General features: G+C 40.1%; 1 protein-coding gene and 1 long non-coding RNA gene across 7 annotated transcripts in view; both read left to right on the top strand.

The window, feature by feature from the left end:
- LOC107967192 (uncharacterized) overlaps window positions 1–24,599 on the top strand; it is a 37,366-nt gene extending 12,767 nt beyond the window's left edge. Inside the window, exon 2 of the long non-coding RNA XR_001707490.3 lies at window positions 1–24,599. This is a non-coding gene — a long non-coding RNA (uncharacterized LOC107967192).
- Window positions 1–25,705, top strand: part of FAT3 (FAT atypical cadherin 3) — a 677,141-nt gene that overhangs the window by 165,089 nt on the left and 486,347 nt on the right. The gene's annotated exons all lie outside the window — the stretch shown is intronic.

Raw genomic sequence — 25,705 nt, forward strand, 5'->3', positions numbered from 1 at the left:
TTGCCTTGCTGATAAAATATGGACATCTACCTCAAGAAAATGCCTAGGAACATATACAAGACTTCAAACATAGTGAACATTCAATAAACGATTGTTGAAAAAGACATTGAATGAATGCATACATGAAACGTTTCCCATGTAGTATAAAGTTGTTCATGTATCTGGTCCCTAGTTCATTGCCTACTGCAATCATAAAAGCATAAAGGAACTTCACCCAGTGTGTGAGCAATAAGTACGTTATAAATGTTAGTTATTATTATTGCCTGACGCATCATTAATATTCATTAGATAGTTGTTGAATGAATGGATGTCAGTCACTGCCCTTGGGTAGTTTAAACTTGAGAGAAGACAAGAGAAGATTCATGAAACAATAAATAAGTGGTGAGCCATTTGGTACTCAGTTTGAGGGGAGAGCTCCCCAGGGGCTGTTATATTTGGGGATTTCCTTGGAATGTTCAGCTGATTAAACTGCTCCCATTACAGCTTGAGTGACACTGGGTAACAGATCTGGGACCGGATCCTACATCATCCCACCACGTAAGTGGACTATATCATGCCTTCATTCATTCATCTTTTCCCATTCCTTTTCAACAATGCTTACTGAGTGGCAGGAGCTGTGTGGGATTCTAGACAGCCAAAGACGTTTGCTGTCGCCACCGTCTTGTTAGGAGATCTGTGGCTCAGAGGGGATTCATAATGTACTGTGATAAATGCTATGAGCCAGCAATGCCCAAGGATTATGGGAGCTAGTGTGTGTGTGTGTGTGTGTGTGTGTAAGTGTAACAGAGGGAAGGAACGTCAGAGCGTCCTTTCCACAAGGAGGTCCAGTTGGAACCAGGTCCAAATAGAGAAATAGGTATTATTCTAAACCAGGAACACAAGAGTAGCATTTGCAAAGATTAGGCAGAATGAGAAAACTGGGAGGTGCATACAGCATGGCTAGAGCTCTGAGCTGCAGAGAGGCACGAAGGTTCTTTCTTTTAGTGGTGAGTGGGAGTGGTTACATTAAATGGTTTTAGAGCTGGGAGTGACAAGATCAAATCTGCATTTTGGAAAACTAGCCAAAATCTGTGTGTGTTGCAGGGTGAAGGAAAAGGTGGTGGGATAGACTGGGGCCAGGAACACTAGTTGTTGGAAACCAGAAAGAAGGGACTGAAGTAAGGGTAGGGGAGAAGGGATGAATTGAAGCACCCAACTCAAGATATTAGGGAGGGACAGTTCACAGAATTTGTTAACCAGTGATTGTGTCTGTGTCTGTGTGGCTGGATGTAGGGGTAAGTGACTAAGAAGGAATTAATGATGCTTCTTACGTTTCTGGCTTGTCGTGGTGTGCATGGAATGGTGAGACCTTTTATCTAGATTAAAAATATAGGAGACAGAGAAAGGTTAAGGCGAGAAGATCCTATAAGTGGATTTTGATGAGCCATTGACACATCAGGCAGAGCTTCTGAATGGGAGTGGTGCTGAGGAGGAACAGCAGTGGAGGAGAAGCTGGGAAGCATGGATTTCTTCATGCAGATCATCTCCTACTTGGGTCAATAGATAGCTCTTGATTTTAAGTAGCTTCAAGAGCTAAGTTCTATCTTCTTACAGTAATTGTCCTGTCAATACTGAACCATGGTATACTGTCCTTGTTCTAAATACAGTACAAAGATCTTTTCTGGCGCAGGGACTTAATCTGAGCCACTAATTTCCATTTTGGGGCTTTTGGCCAGGCTATTTGAGGCAGCATTTAGAAGCAGAGAAAAGTAGATTAGCACTGACTATCATTTTTTTATGTTTAGACTCCAAGCTGATAAAGCCATGACATTTTTATTATTTCAGCATGGTTTTGTGGATGTGTCACAATTATTTATATAGTTTTTTTTTTAGGTAAAGGAAATTAAATTATTTGAGGAACTGTGCCCTCACCTTGTGGCTGAATCTATCTGGTGCTGCTCTTCCTTCTCCTTTCCCTCACTCCCTTACATGGTCAGGTCATTTTAAATATGTCCAGTCTTCAGAGGAGATGCCTCCTGATCTCCCAACCATCACTGAGGGGTGGAAGGTAGTGCTTATTCCTCATTTGTTTGATAGTGCTCAACACCTTGTGTTAAGATCTTTCCTGGAAGAGAAATGGTAGGGAAGCAATATGCAAAAGATGAAGACATGGCTATAATTTAATTCTTAATTGTTCTAAAGTGACGTATTTCAGACATAGCAGGATAAAGACTTGGGTACATGTTTCAACAGAATTTATTTAGGATTTAATATTTTATACCAGATGTTAGGATTTCCTTGTGGAGGGATAAGGGATTGCATGTATATAAGCAACAGGGCCTGGTAGTTCTGACCTGAAGAAGCTTATTCATTTCCTGGGGAAGATGGATTTTCAAGGAAATATATGCAAATCAATGAGAAAAGTACTATAATAAAAGAATATCCAAAATAGTATGGAGATTCAGAGCATAACTGCCTGGAAAATGCTAAGAAATTCTTTACAGAAGAATGCTTCGTGGGAAGTCTATAGGCTTGTCTGTCTTGTTTGGACCAGATGGCAGACTTGTTGAAGGTCATGTCCCTTTCCCTGAACTGGACTTTCTTTCCATTTTATCTGTGCTGCTTCAAATGCATTTGTTGCTTGGCTTTCTATGGCAGTTTCTTAGGCATAAGTCTTTTTCCTATACTCTCCTGGAACATCTTCAGGGCAAGACCCCTGTTTGTTCAGCTCTCCATCCCCTGCCATACCCAGTAGGTGCCATAGCACACATGAAATCTTACATTTTATTCTCAGAACAGCACTGTAACATTGATGTTATTATTAGCACCATTTTTAAAGGTAAGAAAACTAACACACAGAGCATTGAAAACTTTTCTCAAGGTGTCTCAGTCAGTTTGGGCTGCTTTAACAAAATGCCATAGACTGGGTGGCTTAAACAACAGAAAATGGATTTCTCACAGTTCTGGAAACTAGGAAGTCTAAGACCAGCTCGTAGATGAGTTTCTTGGGAACCTGGCTTTTGCCCATAACGGACCTAACAATGGTGACTACTGTTTTCTGTCCTGATGTCAGGCTAAGTATTCATAAACACCTTGACTTGATGTTTACAACTTCATAAGGTAGATTATTTGTATTCTTGTTTAAAGGTAAGAAAATAAGTTGGCAAATTTACAAGTTTGGAGGAAAAGGCTTACATGCAAGGAAAGTTAAACAAAAATAGATTTAAATGGTAAAGACTAATGATATTAGAATATCTTAAGGCAGAACGGACCTAGTTGCCAGATGCCTGGTACTTAACAATAACTACCATTTATTGTGTTGTATGGATGTGGCTTATTTTTGGTGAAGCACTTTACAATAATCTTCACAGTAGCAGTTAGAAGTGAGGAAAATGGACTTTTCCTTTTACTGATAATAAAATAGAGGCACAGAGAAGGTAATTGCTGATGATCACATGAGCGTCAGGGTACGTGTCAGGTCTGTTTCCACTATTTATTCCCTTAAATACTATGGAATTAGAGCAACGTAACACACTGAGATGTTAAACCTGGAGTTTTTCTTTTTTACCCTGTCTTATGTATGGTCTCTGTCTAATCAACCAGTGTCTTCACATTACCTTGTGGAAAATCAGGGGCATTTTAGGCAGGAGCACAGTAGGTGGGAGGCACGTCTGTAGAAAAGCAGTGGAAGCAAAAGAAAAAAGCCTGTTTTTTTTTTTTTTAAACTTTCAAAATAGACTCTTGAAGTCCACATCAAAAATGACAGTTTTAAAAGCAAAGTTTTTGATCTTAAGAGCTAAGTTTTGTTGAGAGAAGAAAGGGCTCCTGAAATAAAAAATAAAGTTCTTGTAAAGTCAGGAATAGAGTTTATGCCATAATAGATTAGGAAAAAGACTAAAGGAAGATCTAAAAGCTTTCCTCCCTATATAATCCTCCCAAGACTAGGATCCTTAGGCTGGTAGACAAGGAGAGTTAGGTAGGACTTGAGTAGGGAGCAGTCTCTTGGGCTGCTGTGATGGGACTGGGCCTGGGCTAACCCACAGGGAGAGAAGCAAAGCAAGTATGGAGAGTTTGTCCAGCACTAGCCATGACCATCTCAGGGCACCCAGCCTAAACCTATTCTCCTTCACTTTTGAAATGAACATCTGAAGTCACTGGGGTCAAGGAGCCATAGTGGTTGCTCACCATCACTTACCATGCCTTCCGAGGATGGATGTCTGCCTGCTGCTAATGGATTGACCACTAGAATCCATAGTCCTCCCAGTGCCCCAAGATTGTGCTGAGCTTTGACGTGAACCACTAAGTTTGGGCATTCTCCTTTTTCTATAAGGAGAATGAGGAACAGGATTGCCCTGCAAAGAAAACCAGTTCTTGTCTGAGTGAGAATGACTATTCAAAAGGAGAAGTGAAGAATACTCTAATATGGCCTCCTGGAGCAGGAATGACCAAAACAGGACCTCCAGGAATGGGTAGAAGCTGGGAGGACTGAGGGTGAGAGGAGCCTGAGAGGTCTGGGAGCAGGGTGAGCAAAAATGTAGTCCTGGAGAAGCACAGTTAGAGTTGAACAAGTGCTTCTTCAATCTTGTGGTTCTGGATTGGGGCCACATTCTGGCAAAAGAGCCTTTGAATGGCAGATTAGGGTTTAGACATCAGCTTGTGGGCAGTGGGAAGCCATCAAAGCTGTCTTTTGTTTGCCTGTTGATTTGTATGACTTGATAAAATCCTCTACTGAGCATTTCTCATAGTACCCACTTAATTTTTAAAAACAACTCCAGAGAAGTTAACAACTCCAAGTAGCCTAAGGCTGTGTAACTGAGAAGAGGTAGAAGTCAGCAGATTTGATTTTATATCCAAGTGAGACAAAATTGTGTGCTTGTTCAAACCTTTCACTCTGTCTTCTGTTCCCTCCCCGATGTTTGATAATGCCAGAGCCCAGAGTGGACAGACTCTAAGTGGTATCTAGGGGACAGACCATCGAAGACCCAGATGTGTTCCTGCAACCTTGCCAATAAGTATAAGTCCCTGACAGCCCCACCTCCCCAAGTGTTTCTAGCTTGTTTATTCCCAGGTTAGGTGTCCCCTTGTTCTCCTAATTTCTACCTCTCTGGGAAGCAAAATGAGTGTCAATCACCCCTAAGCCTTGGCCCCAATGCTGCAGGCAAATAGTTCTTTATCTCAAACTCTTAGTTCCTAGGTCTGTACTTTACACAGGATCAGTGTGTGTAATCTTTTGTTCTTTTGTCTTCACAGTAACTTAATTCCTGTGGTAAGGGAGGATCATGTGTATTCTTAAGTGTGGGTCCTTATTATTTGTATGTAGTTTGCATCTGTATTCTGTCAGCTCATTAGTTTGTCCACTTTTCACTCAGTTAATGACAAATGTGGAGTATGCAAATGTTTGACATTCAAAACAGACAGCTCTGCAGTTCTGTGCTTTTAGATCATTTACTCATTTCTTCTTAGAGATTTATCTAAATTAGCATGACAGTGGCCATGTTTCCTCATAGTTGTACGTGTCCTTTATGGAGTTATATTTGGCACCCCAGAATTAGGAATGAGATCGTTAACATCAACAATTCATTGAGATAAACAGGACCAGTGTCCTTGTGCTCTTTTCATAGATGAGGAATCCACAATACCCAAGAGTTGCACTACTGTCTGGTGAGGTGGTGGTGGTGGCTCAGAATGCTCACTTGTGTTCATTCCTTTGGCATTCAGCTTTACACTCAGGGTAGAAGCAGCTATGATTTCTCCCATAAGAACAGCCAGGTCTGTGCTGGTTTATCACATGCAGTTCTGTGCTTTTAGGTCATTTACTCATTGGCCAGTTCATGTCTCTGGGGAGACATGCACGCACGCACACATGTTATATTCCAGCCAAATCGAACCATGCTTATTTTCCAGAATGTTCCATACATTTTCCTACCTCTAAGTATCTGCAGACATTGTTGTTCTTGTTAATAGTATTACAAAATAATAATAATGATAAAAATAGCTATCAATTATTGAGTGCTAATATCTTAACTCACATTTTCTTATTTAGTGTTACTATTTTCATGTTTAAGAGATGAAGAAATAAGGTTTGGGGCATTTGGTGAGCCAGGACGTATTTCTGTCTCACTCTAAAGCTGCTCCCGCTGCCTCAGCGCTGCTTTCTTCCTGGTCACCTGGCTGACCGCAATTTATCCTTGGGACTCAGGGTATCTGTCTCTTGCTCTCTACCCCTCCCCCCAAATCCCCAATCTATACTAAATGCTGCTCCCTTGAAGTGTCTACACCACCCTATACTGTAATGTAGCACATTGCACACTGCACTGCATTGGATAGCTTATCTGGCTAACTCCTTTACTACAGAAAGGGACCACCACATCTGTCTGGTTTCCTGTTGTATCTCCAGGCTGAGTAGTGCTAGACTGTCATTGCTCAATAAAGGTGAAATAAGTGGCTGAAAATGACTTGGCAATTGTGGAAGGAGAAAGCTCCCCAGAACCCTTCAGCTATATAGAGATTGTTGCTCTTGAAGCCCCTCCTCTCCTAGCCCATAGCAGGTGATCAGCAAATATTTGTTGATTGACCGAATGAATCTGATGAAGAGGAGTCTGAGCAATTAGTGACAGGGAGCTTTGGGAATCTGGCAGTGCCTCAGTTGCGGGTTGGAGGAGTAGGAGGAACTAGGGGCAGTGGGACGGTTATGGGTGTGAGTGTCTGATCCCATCTCTGAGTTGCTAACAGGCCATCTTTTATTTGGTTTTTGTGAGTTTCTGTTTTCTAAGTGGAACCTAAATGTCAGTTATGTAGGCAAAGAACAAAATAATTCTCTAGCTGCTATTTCTTTTCCAGCTGGCTTTATACCTACCATTAGAGACAGATGAAAGAGACCTATGGAAGGCAGACCTTACCTGGTTTTACATGCACATGTGTACCTGTGTGTGTGTGCCTGAGTGTGTGCACACACACTCATGTGTGTCTCTCTGGGGACTGGGGAGAGGTTCTGTTTTGCCACCAGCCTCTCTTTGAAAGGCATTGCTGTCATCACAGTGAAACATGTGGCATCAAAGCAGCAGCAGCAATTATGCCACCATTTGGATGTCTGTGCTATGGCAGCATCTGCTGATGCTTTGAGACTCTTCTGCCAGGATTTCGCCGCCAAACCATCTGAACCATATGTTCTCATCAGCAGGAATACCAGCATCCCAAGTCTTTCAGGGGTGAGGCATCATAGATCAATGACCGACATCTCGATCTGGATAAGCACAGCTTGTGTTTGGCTTAGATAGCGGAGGGGAGGGGATGGGATGTTTTGCAATTTTGATTTTTGAAACAAAGGTATTAAAAATAATGTGGAATTTACTTATGATCCACAATAATTGGCAGTGTAATTAATGGATTAATTAATTACGAGTGCAGTATTTTTCCAAGACCTAATCTACTGGCTCGTTAGTGAGAAGCATCATTAAGCAGAATAGCATGAAGGGCTTCACTCAGAAGCAGTTGTTTTTGTAAGTGGCACTAGAGTTTCTTTAACTTCTGGTCAGGGAGGGTCTCACTTTCTGTTGACACTAACATGGGGATTTTATATGCTACTGACTTGTTATGTTGTAATATCTCAAGAATTGCTCTTGATTGCTTTCTAATTGTTACAGATGTACGTGTTCTATTATCTATCCCTCTTTCTCCTAAAGAAGAGAGATGCTTGTCAAGGGTGGGGACTGCATCTGCTATTCCTTTCCACTCCTAGAAACCCACCACAGCACTGGACATGTAGGAGGTGCTCAGTAATTCACTCAAGGAAAGAATAACATTGGCAAGTAAGACTTATTTAGGAGGCACTATAGTGTGGTTAAGTCACTGATAGATTATAAAAATTAAAACTTTTTAGGCCTGGCACAGCGGCTCACACCTGTAATCTCAGTACTTTGGGAGGCCAATGCAGGCAGATCGCTTGAGCCCAGCAGTTAGAGACCAGCCTGGGCAACATGGAAAAACCCTGTCTCTACAAAAAGTACAAAAACAATTAGCTGAGGGTGGTGGCATGCACCTGTAGGTGGAAGGATTGCTCAAGCCTGGGAATTGGAGGCTGCAGAGAGCCGAGGTTGTGCCACTGTGCTCCAGCCTATGCTGGAAAGAAAGAAAGAAAAGAAAAAAATTAAAAGTGGGAAAAATTAAAACTGCTGGTTATTTCCACCACCAGTTAGAAATAACCATTCTTGTTATTTTGGGGCAACAAGCAAGAGGCAGTTTTGCTATCTAGCATGAAATCACAGCTCTGTCACTGCTCAGCTGTGGGATTTGGGCAAATTCCTTGATCTCTTGGTATCTCAGTTTCCTGAGATACAAAAAAAGAAAAAAATAAAACTCTATCAAAAAACTCTGTATCTTATTTATATATATAACAAAAATTTAAAGGAAAAAACTCTCATTTTAAAATTGAATCTACAGTCTTTCCATTTTCTTGGACAATTTAAAATTAATAGGAAAAAATTTCTTATTATAGATGCCATAGAATATTCGTACTTACCAGTTATACAGATGAAGGCTATTGGAGTCTTTAAAACTGGTAAAAGTTTCTAGTTCTTTTCCTACACTGCCTAACTTTTAAAATTAAAGCACATTAAATGTATCCTCAGAATTCAGTTCCCATTAAGGCAGGGATGTCTGTTTTGTTTTCTGCCACACCCATTGGCTAGGAGAGTAACTGGTATATAGTAGGTGTTGAATATTTGCTGAATGAATGAATGAATCCAAGGTCCTTTCCAGCCCATTTGAGAGTGAGTAGTATAAAATAACCATTTTCCTGCTTAATAACATTAGCTAAAATATTTTCAGGAGTACTAAAGACATTTTCCTACAATTTTTCCAGACATATTCTCTTTTGGTCCTTTACCAATTTCTCACTTTGTCTTCCTGTAATGCTGAACGACTTGAGTTTAAATAGGTACTTGAATTGATTGACAGTATTGACATTGTTCAGCACTTAAGAGTCTCACCTATCATATATAGTGGGTGCTCATTAAGTATTTGTAGGAACAGTGCAGCTTGTCTGATTACCTATCAGGTCTCCTCTGTACATGGCCACCTTTTTGCTCATTTGTATTTATAAGCCAAGGCTGTATGCAATTATGCCCAGGTCTTTCATACCAGCCTCATCTCTTACCATGCCTGTCGAGAGTTCAGCACTACAGCCTCATCACAGTTCTCTCTGTTCTACAAAGATGCCCTTTTTTGCATGCCTTCTTTTTCTTCCTTGCTTTGCATCCCTGTGACCCAGATTCAGTGTCACTTTTTTTTTTTTTGAGATGGAGTCTCGCTCTGTCACCCAGGCCAGAGTGCAGTGGCACAATCTCAGATCACTGCAATCTCCGCCTCCCAGTTTCAAGCTATTCTCCTGCTTCACCCTCCCGAGTAGCTGGGATTACAGGAGGCTGCCATCACACCTGACAAATTTTTGTATTTTTAATAGAGACAGGGTTTCACCATGTTGGCCAGGCTGGTCTCGAACTCCTGACCTCAGGTGATCCTCCCACCTTGGCCTCCCAAAGTGCTGGGATTACAGGCATCAGCCACCACGCCCGGCCCAGTGTCACCATTTTTGATGTCTTCCTTGGGCATCCTTGGCTCCTTTTTTCTCCTTCTATGTTAATATTTAGCCACTTGTACTGCAGTATAAATTCATTTGGGTGTCTTTCCCCTTAGGAGAAACTAGTGTTTTACCCTGTCTCCTCTCCCCTACAGCCATTCCACTCTAACACCCAGTCAGTCATGGGCACATCCAGACCCTGTCAATGTTTACAGAAGAAGATAATAGCTTCCTTCACCTACAAGCGTAGGAGTAAATAGGTGTTACATCTAATAAATCTGAAGGGAATGGTGCACTTTCATGAGCCAGGCATTTTACAACTTTAATGCTCAAAACTTTCTGAGATGAATATGATCATGAATCTACTTTGTTCTGAGGAAACAGACACTTGGAGCAGCTGAGTATGGCGTTAAAGTGTAACTAGTCCCAAACCAGGATTTGTTTACTTATCTAAACCTTGGTAGCTCTGCTTTCCTGGCTGCCTCGTTGTCTCATATACAGGTGTTTTATCTAAGCCAGAGGGGCAGAATTTACAAGTGCATACACTTACTCTCATACAGCCTGGCAATGGAAGATCCCGTCTACATGTATGGATAAAATCATGGGGTGGTTTATTGCCAGTAGGAATTGGGTATTGAGGTATGTGGTATGGATCAGTGGCCTCTCCTGGCCCATTGGTGGAGAACATCCAGGGACCCCGTGGAAGTGCAAGGCTGAGATGAGAAATCACAGCTCAGAAGTCAGCCATGGTGGGTCTCCCCATCTCATCATACTGTTCTTAGTAACAGAATAAGTCACTAAGTTGTGTTTTGTTGGCCCTTTGTTATTTATTTATTTTTTTTTTGAGATGGACTTTCATTCTTGTTGCTCAAGCTGGAGTGTGGTGGCGCAGTCTTAGCTCACTGCAACCTCCACCCTCTGGGTTGAAGCGATTCTCCTGCCTTAGCCTCCCAAGTAGCTGGGATTACAGGCACCCACCACCACACCCAGCTAATTTTTGTATTTCTAGTAGAGACAGGGTTTCACCATGTTGCCCAGGCTGGTCTTGAGCTCCTGACCTCTGGTAATCCGTCTGCATCGGCCTCCCAAAATGCTGGGACTGCAGGCATGAGCCACCACGCCTGGCCCTCTTTGTTACTTTCATGGGCCACACACCTTTATAAATAAATGAGATTTGGTGATAGTGCAGTTTTTATCAATTAATGATAGTACAATCCTATCTTACAGGAATTTCATGACACCTCACTTGTGCCACCAATGTGTGCTACACTGTAGTGGGGCTAAAACTGTTAACAAAATCCTTTTTGGTTTGGTCTTTATATATATAAAAAAAATTAACTGGGATTTTTGGGGGGAATTGGGCACTAAGCAGTACATTTGCCCAGATGTTAAAAGTTAATTTCTAAGGGATGGGGAGATTTTGTTTATGGTATGGGAAGGAAGCTTAAAGGGAATTAGTTTAATTGTGTCAGAATATTAAGCAATCTTCTGCCGTCTGCTGTCAAGCAGCGCATGGGTCCCCTAAGGTTCGCTTTTCCATTACTCTGACTTTCTCCCCATCTAGATGGAGTTCCCAATATCATTAACATGCCTCACATAGTTTCTTTTGAAGCTTTGGCTGGGTTAAATCGCTTTTACTTATGCAAAGTGGATTGACTAAAACCTTTTCCCCAAACACCTGCCAGCCCAGCTATTTTTGTTTCCCCTTGCAATGGACTCATAGCAAGTCTCACGCATGCATCACCAGATCACCAGCTACTCCGTTTAATTGTGCTGCTCTTTCCACTCATCCTCAGAGAGAAGCTCGCTTTTTCCAGAAACTGCCTTCCATCCCCCGCTTGCGAACACGCCACCTCTTCTCCTTCCCAGAATTTTTTTTTTTTTTTTTTGCCTGCCTTCTGTCTTAAGGGGATTGCCCAGATAGATATCAGTGACACTCTATTTGCCTGTGTTATGGAATACTGTTTTACAAACTTTTTTTGACTGTAATCTACAGTAGGAATTAGAGTTTACATTATGACCCATAATACACACAAATACACACATACACACATACTTATGTACACAAGGACCACCATACCAAAAACTGGGGGGCTTCAACAACAGAAATGTATTGTCTGACAGTTCTGGAGGTAAGAAGTCTAAAATCAAGGTGTTGAGAGGGCCACACCCTCTCCGACTGTTCTAAGGGAGAATCCTTCCTTGTCTCTTGCTAGCTTCTGGTGGTTGCCAGCACTCCTTGGCTTTCCTTGGCTTATGGATGCGTTACTTCAGTCACATGGCCATCTTCTCCCCCTGTCTTCACATTGTCTTCCCTCTGTGTGTGTCTGTCTCTGTCTAAATGTCACCTTTTCACACCTGTAATCCAAGCACTTTGGGAGGCTGAGGCAGATGGATCACCTGAGGTCAGGAGTTCAAGACCAGCCTGGCCAACATGGCATAACTCCGTCTCTACTAAAAGTACAAAAATTAGCCAGGCATGGTGGTGCATGCCTGTAATTCCAGCTACTTGGGAGGCTGAGGCAGGAGAATTGCTTGAACCTGGTAGGCGGAGGTTGCAGTGAGCTGGGATCATGCCATTGTACTCCAGCCTGGGCAAAAGAGTGTAACTCCATCTCAAAAAAAAAAAAAAAAAAAAGTCATCTTTTTATAAGGACACAAGTCATATTGAATTGGAGCCCACCCTATTAATTTTATTTTTAACTTGATTGCCTCTACTACAGACCCTATTTCCACATAAGGTCACATTCTGACATATACTTGGGTGGGGGATACCTACCCAGCTAGGGCTCCAACCTATTGTGTTTAGGGAGACACAATTCAACTTATAATAAATAACTCACCTTAAATAATGCCTTCATGTTCTGTTCTGTTCTAGTTTATTCTATTCCATTCCATTATTTTGTTTAGACATGTTTGTTGCTTTTCACTAACTTGATTTCACATTGATTTGAAAATACTGTTTGGGACAATGTTCTGAGTATGAATCCTGGCTTCTCTGATTTTCAGTTTCTTCACATAATAAACACAATCTTACTTCAGAGGATTGTAGTGAGAATGAAGGAGAAATAAGAGAAAGTACTTGGTAAGGTAAATACAGTAAGGACAAGTAAAAATGAGCAGGAAATCAGGAGCATTAATCTGTTCAATGAAACTACATAGAATCCTTTATATCTGATATGATCAGGACCTTGAGTTGTTTGTTAACCAAATAATTCAGTGAAAGTGTGGGATTATTAGCAATTACATACACATATATACACATATTAAGATATAAATAGTTCATGAGTTCTCCAGCCTTTTAATGTAAGACTAAGAGTTTTGTGGTTTTGTTAAGAGTCCTGTGATTGATATCAGACATCATGTTTCTTGCATAAAGCCCATATCATCTACTGACCATTTCCTTTGGAGTTTCTTTATAATGGAGTGAAAATTTCAAAACACAAAATAACCTGAGGATAGAATTCGGACTAGAGATTCCTTTACCAGTAGAGGAAATAGTTAATGATATTCCTGTAAAATTTTAAGATTCTTTTGTCCACATCTAATTTGATGGGTGATTTTTTAAAAATTGATTCTCATTTAATTTTCTTTCTGTGCACACTCATATGAAATATTTAATTAAATTATAAACTGTTGTTAACAAGTAAAACTGGCATACCTAGTTTGGGGAACAAACTTAGTTGATTCTTGACACGCCCACAACTTGGTTGGTGGGAGCAGAAGAGGAAATATCCTACAGAAATGCCTATTTTCCATGACCCTTTATTCCAGCTATGGGCATGGGTTCATATTTTACAGAGGAAATGGAGAGCAATGGTTGATTTGGTGAGCCCCTTAAGTGGCAGTGGATTAAGGGAGCTTTTACCTTTTAACAACCACTTACGCAAATCAGTTGTCAGCCACAGACAGCCTAGATGTTTTAGGAGACCCTTGTGTAAACCTTCTGTAGCACTAATATCTGTGTATTCACCAGGGATCCAGGGTATGTGACCAAAAGGCAGATCTGGCCAACAGGAGGTGCAATACAGACAGAGTTGAGTTGTTCACTAAGTGTTTTTCTTCCTGCCTGCTATACTTCAAGAGTCTGTTGGTGTGGGCTTGGGATGTATATATTCTTATTGAGGCACAGACTATTGGCTTTCCTTGGCTCTTGCCCAGCACCTCTGAGATTGTCAGGAAGGGAAAATACACTTCGCAGTGGAGTAGCTTTCTCTATTAATGTGGGTGACTTTTTGCCTGTGTTAGTATTTTTATCTAGCAAAATGAGTTGAAGCTGAACTTTTAAAAAGACATATGCATAATTTCATCAGGTATTTATTATTAAATGTCAAGTGATGATATATTAACTTAGTGATGTAATGCCAAAGAAATCCACAGAAGGCCTGAAGTCTGGCTGTAAACAGCTGAGAGCCATTTTCTTTGTAACTGTCTTAGGTTTGGATCACTTATCCACAAAATGTATAGGCTTTGCTTTGATTGTGTCCTTCTAAGTGTTTTCTCTGCAGATCACAGTCCTCAAAAAATAGACCTAATCTTCAGAAGATAAGGTTAATGAGAAATGGCGAGTATTGTAAATGGACCAAATTATGAAAGAAACCAAAATAAAGACAAAGATTTCTGAAGTTAAAAGTACTGTAGTTTGGCAATAAAAGGTCATATCATTGCATATTTGTGCATTACTTACTTCCTGTCAGATGCACATTTTCTTATAAACAGCGCTATGAAGGAGGTACTTTCTATAAAGTTTTTTCTCCAAAGAAACAGACACTTGGACATTTAAATACTAGATAAGTAACAACAGGGTAAGCCACCTAAATAGAAGGGAGATAAATATCAAAATTAAATATAATACATAATAAAGTTATGAAGTAAGTTGATATGAACAGCAAATGAGAGGAAGCACAGATCAATAATATTCAAAAGAGTATATAATTTCATAATTAAAAGATTTATATAAGTATGTACAGATACTCACTAAGAGAATACCATAAAAACAATCTGCTGGTAATTTACAAAACGTAAATGAAATGGAAAAATCCTGGAACAAATATAGATTATTAAACTTGACCTAAGAACAAATAGAAAATCTGAAAAGATTAAAACCATAAAGAAGGAGACACCTTGTTTCAACCGTGACATATATGGAGTTTAGAAGTCCTTATTGCCATTCTTACAACAAGAGAAAAATGAACTAACTGGAAATTTACTTTTCTTGAGATTTGGTTACCTGGAGCAGAAACCACCAGATGCCATAAGCTGGCGGGGATACTTTACTAGTTATTTTGATGAATTGCTGGAAACTGAGTGCAGGCTAGTGGGAGATTAATAAGCTCCTGGGAGTTGCTGTCTAAGGGGGTCTTCACACTTTCACAGGCTTTTCCCCCTGGAACTCTACCAGGTGCTCAGTAAGAGGACCCTCATGGCTCTGGGACAGGGGCTTGAAGGGGAGTAGCCTTCGTGAAACCCTTCCTGACTCTTCTCCCTAACAAAGACCTCATCTGTAGGAGGAAAGACTTCCCCACAGGGCAATTCTGAAAACTTATCCCAGCTGGGAGACGAGAATTTGGTCCAAAGAAATAAAAACCGTAGTCAACAGGGGAGCTTCAAGGTAATAACCAGGAAAGGGACTAGAGCTGAAGGTTGGGCAGAAATAAAGCTCTACCTGTGAAGAGGGACAGAAACACATCTGAAATTCACACCCTTGAAACACAGCCTCACTGAAAGACTGAGGCTTAATTAAGAAGACTTGCTGTCATAGATAGCTCTTATTATTTTGAAATATGTCCCATCAATACCTAATTTATTGAGAGTTTTTGTACCCTAAAACTTAAAGTATAATAAAAAAAAATAATAAAGTATAATATAGCACATAAAAAAAAAAAAAAAAAGAAGACTTGCAACACCATCCTCCCCTACACTCCACCACAATGACAAGGCTCCAGTAATAATAATAGGGGAGCCCAGCTGAAAAGCTGCAAGGAACAGACTCTCTGTGAGAATCAGTACAAAGGTAAGCCCCAAAGCTAGGAGGAGAGGAACAAAGAAGCCTGTTATAGGAATTTGAAGACTTTGGCACCAGTAGCTACAATAAACATTAAACACAGCTCATCTCAGATTAATAGAAATTCTCACACCAATGGCCTATTTACTTCAGTGCCTATTATCCTATAGAACATGTCTGGCTTTCAACAAAAATTTACAAGGCATGCCAAAAGGCAAAGAAACAAAAAACATCCAAAGACATAAAGCAAGCTTCAGAACCATACTCAGATATGACACAGATTTTGCAATTATCAAGTAATTTAAAATAATTATGTTTAATTTGTTAAAGGTTCTAATGGAAAAAGTATACAACATGCAAGCCTATATAGGTAATGTAAGCTGAGATATTAAAACTAAAAAAGAATAAAAGTAAATGAAATTAAAAATTAAAACCCACAATAATGGAAATAAAGAATGTTTTCAACAAGTTCATAGGTAGATAACACAACCACGGGAAAAAATATTGATGAACTTGAAAATAAGTTAATAAACCTTCCAAAACTGAAATGTAAACCAAGAAAGGATGGGGAAAAAAGAGACAGAAAATTCAAGAGCTGTGGGAAAGCATAAATGATGGATAATGTTTTCAGGGTGAGTCTTTGTTTATTTTCTGTCCTAGGGGAGAAAATAATTAGAGTAATATTACTCAAGAATTCTCGGTCTGGGTGCAGTGGCTCACACCTGTGATCCCAACACTTTGGGAGGCTGAGGCAGGCAGATCTTTTGATCTCAGGAGTTCCAGACCAGCCTAGGAAACATGGTGAAACCCTGTCTCCACAAAAAAATACAAAAAAATTAGCTGGACATGATGATGCGTGCCTGTAGTCCCAGCTACTTGGGAGGCTGAGGTGGGAGGATCACTTGACCTGGGAGGTTGAGATGGCAGATAGCTGAGATCACACCACAGCGCTCCAGCATAGGTGACAGAGTGAGACCCCATCTCAAAAAAAAAAAAAAAAAAACAGAAAGAAAGAAAAGAAAAAGAACTTTCCAACATTAATAATAGACACAAAACCATAAGTCCAAGAAGCTCAGGGAACACCAAGCAGAATAAGTATCAAAAACCAAAAAAAAAAAAAGGCCAGCACCAAAAACCCCATAGCTAAACATGTCATATTTAAAACTGCAGAAAACTAAAGGCAAAGAGAAAAAACCTTAAAGGAAGGTGGGGGCAAGGGACATAAAGAAGTGGAATTAGAAATCAAAACTTGTCCACTCTCCCTTTCCACCTCCACCCAACCATGCCTCCTTCACTAACAAGATACCAGGCCCATCAGTCTTACAGACAAGTTTAATTGCAAACTTGGTAGTACCATGGCCTCAGCTTACATACCCAGAGCTTGAGCTCCTCTCCACCATTCTGTCTCCAAAGAAAGAAAAATGAAGATGGATATGGGGGGACAAGTAGATGTAATGTCAACAAGAAGAAAAAGTCTGTGGTACCTGAGCAAGATGTCTCTTTACATTGATTTTGTATTTGAGGTTTTCTTTCTTCTTTTTACTTTACCCACTCTTCTAAGTTCCCACACTCAATGTCTTCTTAAATTGTTTAATTCAAGGATTTTTCACTTACTTGCTGTGTTTCCCTGAGCCAGTCTTATTTGCTTATTTTTCCCTATAAAGGAATGTTCTTTGTAACATTGAGAAGGCTCCCAGAAACAGTGAGTTAAATAAAATTCATTGCAGTATGTGATTAAGTGCCAGGTGGATATTGCAAAATGTAAATGTGATAGGAGTTTAGAGATGAGAGCTGGAGGTACAATATAGGAAGATATAAAAGAGTTAGATTTGAGCTAGGCCTTAAAATTTGTGGTTGCTATTTACAGAGGTGGAGCTTATTTCCAGGGGTGTTCTAGGCCAGGACAACTGCACTACTAAAGGCCCAGGGTGGGGGAATGTGTAGGACAATGCACTGGCTCATTTGCTCCATCAGCAGAGAAAAGTTTATATTATGGAGTGTTACAAAACAAGTATGGGGGCCGGGTGCAGTGGTTCACACCTGTAATCCCAACACTTTGGGAGGACAAGGTGGGAGGATCACGAGGTCAGGAGATGGAGACCATCCTGGCTAACATGGTGAAACCCCGTCTCTATGAAAAATACAAAATATTAGCTGGACATGGTGGTGGGTGCCTGTGGGCCCAGCTACTTGGGATGCTGAGGAAGGATAATTGCTTGAACCTGGGAGGCGGAGGTTGCATGAGCCAAGATTGTGCCACTGCACTCCAGCCTGGGCCACAGAAGAAGAGTCCGTCAAAAAAACAAAAAAAACAAAAAAAAACAAAAAAAGAGAGAGAGAAAGAGAAAGAAAGGAGGGAGGGAGGGAAAAGTTGTATATCCTACCCTGAAGAGAAAAACAACTAAAGGTTTTGGAACTTTCATCCATAAACTCATTCATTAGTTCCTCCATTCAACAAATATCAAGGATCTGTATATGTCAGTCCCTACACTACCACAGAGAGTACAAATATTAAAAAGACATTATTCCTGCTTCCAAGGAGCTTTACTTCTAGAAAGACAGATGTGTTGATGGCTAAAACACACTGTGACAAGTGCTGTACTAGTGGAATGTATGCTGGGTACGGGATAGCCAGAAGAAGGATTGATTAATTCTGTCAGGTAGGAAGAAGAAAATAAAAAGAACTGGGAGAATGGAATCCCAAGTAAACTACCCTGGATAACCTAGTAGCTAATCCACCTTTGTCAAATTCTCAACATTATTTCTCAGTGAGTGTTCATTTGACCTTTGAGGTCTTCTGCTTGTCTTTGGTCACAGCCTAACTCCATTGTTTGAAGACCATGTCACCATGGTACAATATGGCAGGTGGATGAAACTGACCTACTGGCAATTTCCCAAGGTACCTCTTACTTCCCATGATGGTTAATTTTATGTGTCCACTTGCTTGGGCCAAAGGATGCCCAGATAGCTGGTAAAACATTTCTACATTTGTTTGTGAGGATGCTTCTGAATAGCATTTGATTCAGTAGACTCAGTAAAGAATGCCCTCACCATTGTGGGTGAGTATCACTCAACCCAATCTATTGAGAGCTCATGTAGAACAAAAAGGCAGAGGAAGGGCCATTCACTCTCTTTGCCTGAGCTGGGACATCTATCTTCTCCTACCCTTAAACACAGATGCTCCCGGTTCTTGGGCCTTCAGACTCAGATGGTAACTTATACCATTGGCTTCCCTCGTTTGCAGACCTTTGGGTTTGGTATGGAATTATACCACCGACTTTCCTGGGCCTCCAGCTTGCAGACAGAACATCATGAGACTTCTCAGCCCCCATAATCATGCAAGCCAACTCCTCATAATAAATCTCTTTCTGTATGAACCCAGTTGGTTCATTTTTTTCTGAATAACACTGATTAATATACCACCCTATCCTGTGTTCTTCCTCATGACCATTTTCTCCCAAGCAGATCTCTCCTGTTTGACAGATGTTTCACTTTGGGGCATGGAGGTTGCTTCACTCTGATCATGGAGGATACTTTTCCAGTGCCTTCTCATGGTGCTCTAGAGGATCATAGGCATCATGGAGGGTGCACCTGGGAGCATCCTTACAACAGCATCTGCTGCAATATGAAATTCATTGTGGCACAACCTTTCTCAAGCCCTTCTCCAAAGAGGTTTATTATTCAGCAAGAACTTGCTGTAATATGATCTCATTTAATAATCTTTCCAGTGGCTTCTAAGGATGGCATTCAAATAAGGCTCCAGTTTATACATTAAGATTCATGCCTGTAATCCCAGCACTTGGGGAGGCCAAGGCGGTAGGATCACTTGAGCCCAAGAGTTTGAGACCAGCCTGGGCAACATAACAAGACCCCATCTCTACAAAATAAATTAGCTGGACATGACGGCATGTGCTTGTGGTCCCAGCTACTCAGGAGGCTGAAGTGGGAGGGTCACTTGGGACTAGGAGCTTGAAGCTGCAGTGAGCTGTGATTACACCACTGCACTCTAGCCTGGGTGACAGAAGCAAGACCCCGTCTCACAAGAACAACAACAATAAAAGATTCATTCAACATTTGGAGGACTTTTAGAAAAATATGTATTTGGAAAGGAGGCAATAAGAAGTTAGGGAATGAGAATGGCTAGAAATTTTGTGTCCTTAGGCAATTTGTAGAAATTTAAAATTTTCAGTGAGCAGTGAAATTCTGCTTTCTTTAGCAAAATTGTTTTGAGCTTTCCCCCAACTTCCTAGTTAAAACTGTGAACATTTTGAAACTGTGAATATTTCAAGACATATTCTTGAAATTTGAAATGTGTCTTGTTATTGTAAAAGCTGAGAAGAATCTTCATTCCTTGGTTCATAAGTATGTGTGCTTGATTGATACAGTGTTCCTTATATATCCTTCCTAGTTTCCACTATGAGTTCAGTTTTTGTTTTTTAATCTGGAAGCAGCAGAATTTTTAAAAAGAGACTCTTTTACCATTTGAGCCATACTTTCTATCACATTGTCTTAACATTCCTATGGAGATTGTCTTGCTCTCTGGGAAATAAGCTATTTTAGGAGTTATTAGAGAACTAGATATACTTTATTTCTGATTCCTTGTGTTACCCCAGGCTCTGATAAAACTGTATTTTAGTAGCAGTTTATACACTTCCTCTCTGATTGTATTTTTAGCACATAAAGAGTCCTTAAAAATTCCTTTATAAGTAAGTGTTCCTTTCTTAAATAAATGCCTTAGTGCCTCCTAAACTGGAGTAACCAAGGGAACCAAGGTGTTCTCCTCTCCCTGAACTAATCTGATATCTTTGCTTCGTGACCTGGATTAATTTGCTGCCACGAAAGCTGTGCAGATGGTGGTAGACTTCCAGAATTGCTTCAGAAGGATGAGGTGACTCAGATTCTTCCAGTGAGGTGCTCTGTGTGCACTTGGCCTGGAGGAACATTTAGATTTCAACTCCTTTCCAGGAACCAGTAACAGCAAATCATACTAGTTACCCAGTGTCCAGATTGCAGGTATCTCTGAAACCCAGGTGACTGAAATCTCCCAAGGTGGATCAGATAAAGGCATCCTAGCAGGCAAACACTAGACAGATCCAGGTTTCTACCCTCTTCCTGGCCAGATGAGGAATCCACTCTACAGAGCATGAAGGGTACTCTGTTTTTATCATGATACTGTCAAGTCAGTGCCTTTTAAGGTTTTCTTCTTAATATCTTAGAAGGGTTGACCCATAAAGACCACAACAGAAAGGGGCTGTGAGAGGCTAAACTTGTTTTAAGGTGAAACTCAATTGTTCTAGCTGCCAGATACCAACCTTGTGCTATCTCTGCTTAGGCTTAAAGCCAGGTGATTTTATTAGATAGGAAAATTCTTTAAGGAGGTACTACAAGAGGGTAGTGGGGGCAAACTATGTTAACAAGAGAAAGCCAGGGAGATGGAGATTGACTTTGAACAGTTACGGGATATTTTTGAGAGAATGGGTTTATTTTATTCCCCATTGTGATGGAGGCTCTGGTATGCTAAAGGCTGGAGCTGCAGTAGTGAGGGGGAAGGCAAGCACAGTTCTTGAAGAGATTCTTAGAATTATGCCTTTTCACTTCATACATCTCTTAAACACCGACAACACTGACTACAACATAGTAAGTGTTCTATAAATATTTGTTGAGGGGTAACATGAATAAATATTAAGAATGAATTTTCTAAGCTTTTCAGCACTTGTACCTTTGCTTCAGTTCATGCATTTACTGTAGTTTGCCTGTGTAACTTTGGTTTGATTTGAGAGGAAATGCCCTTGATTACATAAATGTAACTAGTCAAGACTGATCAGACTGAAATCTAATGTAGGCGCCTAATTTAATGAGGAGAGAAAAAATTACCCAAACAAGAGCATGTGTAATTATGCTAAATTTCATGACTTTGGGGTCATAAATGGATTTTTCTTGATGTTCATCTGACACGAATTAATTCCAGTTGTTGCTGACTATTAAGCAGCGGCTTGTAGGGTCCTTTATAATAAGAGGACATTAATTCCTGTTAAATTATGATGAGCCTCCTGCAGCATCATACATTTCATTCATATGGATGTCACTAATAAGGAGACAATAAAAGACGAGGAGGATCAAAAGGAAGCTTTTGCTGCAGAAATTGATGGGGAATGAACCTTCCCAGCCCGTGAGGCAAAGTGGTGGCAAAGAGCTTTAAAATGGATGTGTCAGTCAGCTGGGCTGCTGTAACAGAATACCACAGAATGTGTGGCTTAAACAACAAACCTTTATTTTCTCATCATTCTAGAGGCTGGAGAGTTCAAGATAAAGATTCCAGCAGTGTTCAGTTTCTGGTGAGGGCTCTCCTTCTGGCTGCTAGATGGCTGCTTTGTCCCCATGTGGCCTTTCCACTGATCACATGCGAAGACCAGCATGAGAGATCTGAGGTGTCTCTTTTCCTAAGGACACTAATCCTATCAGACCAAGACCCCACTCTTATGACCTCATGTAACCTTAACTACCTCCTCATAATTCCAAATGTAGCCACAAAGTGGGGTTAGGGCTTCAACATATGAGTTTGGCAGGGGTGTAGGGAGGGTATCATTTGGCCCATAGCAGGGGGATAGCTTCGTGTTTAAACTCCAGTTCTTTCTCCACTCAGCTTCTTGACTCTGGCCTGTTGCTTAGGCTCTCCGAGCCTTAGTTCCCCCACCTGAAGCGTGGGAGCAGTAATCACAGCCTGGGTTGGAAGATGACACTGAATTAAATAAGTGTATGAAACACCTCACTTAAGGCAGGGCACAGAGTGAACACTCACCAAATGCCAGCCCTCACTGGGATTTTGTCCTTCTTTGCCTGTTCAGGCTGGGTTCCAGGTTTGCAAGGACATTTCTGATGTTGGGACTCCTCTTAGTGATGAGTGGATCATATTCTGGGAGAGCAGAAAAATCTTCAGAAGCATGGATCAAATATGGAACATGTGCCTATGTGAATAAGTGGTGATGTTGAGAAAATGAGAGGATTAGAAAGCATATGAACTCCTATGGAAATTACGGCATAGCGATGCAAAGGAAGGCATTTTTAATGATTTGAGTAAATTAGAGAGTGACCTTGATTCTGTTCTTTCAAATTATAGGATTAGGTAAAGGGTTTGCTTTGATGAGAAAATAAGATGGAATAATTTTCGGCAAAAGTTCGTTTTAAAATTATGCCCATATTTAAATATTTTTCTTTAATAATCCTGTAAACTATTAATGAATTAAACATTACGTATAGAAGTGTTGTTTTTATTTCTTCTGCTGCAAATAAGTCTCATGAGGAAAGACTATACATCTTCTCTGGGCTTTCTTCTCGTGATATTTAAAATTAAGTTCCTCTAGCCAAGTGTTATATATAATTCTTATTCATGATTTTAGCACAGATGTTAATAAATGTCACCACAGTATATTTGCTTTCTTTGTTAACCTGAATCAGTGAAGCTTTCGTGTGTGTGTGTGTTGTGTGTGTGTGTGTGTATGTGTGTATATAAACACATGAGTAGAGCCTGAACAGCAACACTTTTAAAGCGATAAGCATATTTTTCTCCTTTTGTACTTGAGAAAAAAGATGTCATCCTGTGTCGTTCCAGCTGCATTTCAATACATTTGTAAATTTTCGTTAAATATGCTGCTTGTGCCCTGTGTATTAAGCCCTCTAATGAGCTAATATCAGCCCTCCACTACAGTTTATCTGTGGAATTTCCTCAGCTCAGCAAATGCATAATCTTTCATTCATTCATCCTGTAGAGCACTTGTCAGTTGGTGCTATTTAATGTGACAGGAGGAGGAAAAAAAGCTGTGTTTTAAAGTGCTGTCAAATTATTATCATTTTTTTGGTCCCAGTCCTTGTATTTGGCATTCAAAAGAAACCCTTTATTTTAGGGCATTGAGCACGAAATTAGATCAGTTCCATAAGATAATGACCATATTTCACAGTTAGAAGCCAGCATGATTGCAGGGTAGTGCTTACAGCTTAGAGTTGTTTCTTGTGGTTCCTAGAAGTGAACTTGTAGATTTATTTTTCTTTTGTGTTTTGCCAGCCTCAGACAGCATTCTATACCAGTGGTTGGGAAAACAGAACTTTAATTTTTCTGAATTCAGTGTAGTGGAGTGGACATAATCTTTTTGACTACTAAAGTGTCCTGATGTGTTGGGTTTTTTTTTTGACTCATTTGTAAGAAGAAGTAAATAAGAAGTATACATTGTTCAATCCTGGGAAAAGAAAAAAATGCATGAAATGAACAAGGGTCAAAAATGTCAGGAATTTTAAAAAGAGTTTACTTTTTACATTTCTTTTACCTGAGGGTGTTTTTAGGATTATGACTATACCTGCTATGTGTGTGGTGGTTGGTGATTTTTTTTTAAATCATCAGATGTGCTGCAGCTGTGGAATTCTACAACTCCAGAAATACTTTGTGCTATTTTCTGCCCTGCCTTTCTCACCTGCATGCTATGTAGCCACTTAAAAGTTCACTTGAATTTTTTTATAGGTGTGTGTGTGTATGTGTCTGTGTGTATGTGTGTGCACGCGAGTGAGAGAGACGGAGAGAGAGAGAGAGACCATAAAAATAAAATTCAAGTACAGTGGGGAGCGGGGAGAGAGAGTAATTACTCTGGGACCATTTTAGTTTGTGGAAGGGTGGAGCTTTAACCTTGCTTCTGAGACATCTGAGAGATTATGATGCGATGCCCTAGTGCTGGACATACAATCTGACAATGTCTTTGTTGAGTCAACTTGAAGCCCAAGAGACATTCCCCAGTTTTTCCATTAGGGGGTCCTTATTTTTGCTGCTGTACATTCTTGTGTCCTTTTTTTTTGCTTTTTGTTTTTAGCTAACAAGTAAGCTTAGTAGCTAATGAGAAGAGGGAGTGAGTTTACGGAATAATTTTCCAGATCAGTTTCTGGCCCAGACTTCAACTGCAACCAGCATGATTTCAGATATGCCAGGTCCTTATTTGCTCATTGACCTCCCTGGCCTCCCTGCCAGAACCAGGCAAAATAAACAATAAATAAAAAATATGGCTCCTTTCCTGCCATTTTCTTGGAATATAATCTTGGGGACATAAGCCAAAGCTCTAATAAGGAAAAATAAACCTTATGGGGTGGAAATTTTTATATATCATACTCAATTTTATTTTTATTTTGAACATTAGGTACTGTTGGTTTATGGGACAACTTCAAATGCATACATCAAAGGTCTTAAAGGTGTGGAGTCTCTTAGGCAAGGAAACAGGGTAAAATGTATATAACATATATATAAATATATAATATATATATAATATATATAAATATATGAGAACTATATAAATTATATATATTATATATAATATATATAATTTATATATATAATTTATATATAATATATATAAATTATATATATTATATATATTATATATATAATATCTATATAAATATATGAGAGATGATAAAATCAGTGAAGGCCTCTAGGCAAGTTAGACTGACCTTACTTTTCTAGGAAAAAAGTTAAAGGTAATGTTTTTTGAGCCCTGCCATGTTAGTGTCACCTGCTAGGCATTGTAGGAATTTCAAAGTCTCATCAGACCAAAATCTAGTAGGGAATTATATAAAATACTATGGTGTAAGAGCAGTGTCGAGTGCCCAGAGAAGTACAGATGCATTTTCATGAGAGGTAAGTGTAGGGAGAGATTGTGTCTAGTTCATTGCTTCTGAAAGTGTGTCTACATACCCACCACTTGTAAGAAATACAATTTCACAGGGCCCACCTGAACCTTTTCTCAGGGCAAGACCCAGGAATCTGTATTTTGACAAGCCTTCTGGTGACACTGAAAAACACTGGCTGTGTTTAGCATGGAAGGAGAGAATCCAGGGATTCTCAGAGGAGGTGGTGATTAAGTTGGGTGGGAGGGACCGACAGAATAGGAGTAGGCCCTGCAGGAAAGCAAAGTTCGCAAAGTCATTAAGTTGCCACCTATTTTAGTGCCTCCAACTCTTACAATGAAAGATTTATTTTTTCTGAATCTAAATTCATCGTGTCTTCTCATAAGCCTGTTTCCTCTGTTTGCATTCTCGGTGGAATTATGAATCATGGTGATCATATTTTGTATAATAGCCTTTGCCATATTTCAAGGAGGATATTAAGTTCC

This window comes from Pan troglodytes, chromosome 9 (genome assembly GCF_028858775.2).
Source record: "Pan troglodytes isolate AG18354 chromosome 9, NHGRI_mPanTro3-v2.0_pri, whole genome shotgun sequence".
Lineage (NCBI taxonomy): Eukaryota > Metazoa > Chordata > Mammalia > Primates > Hominidae > Pan > Pan troglodytes.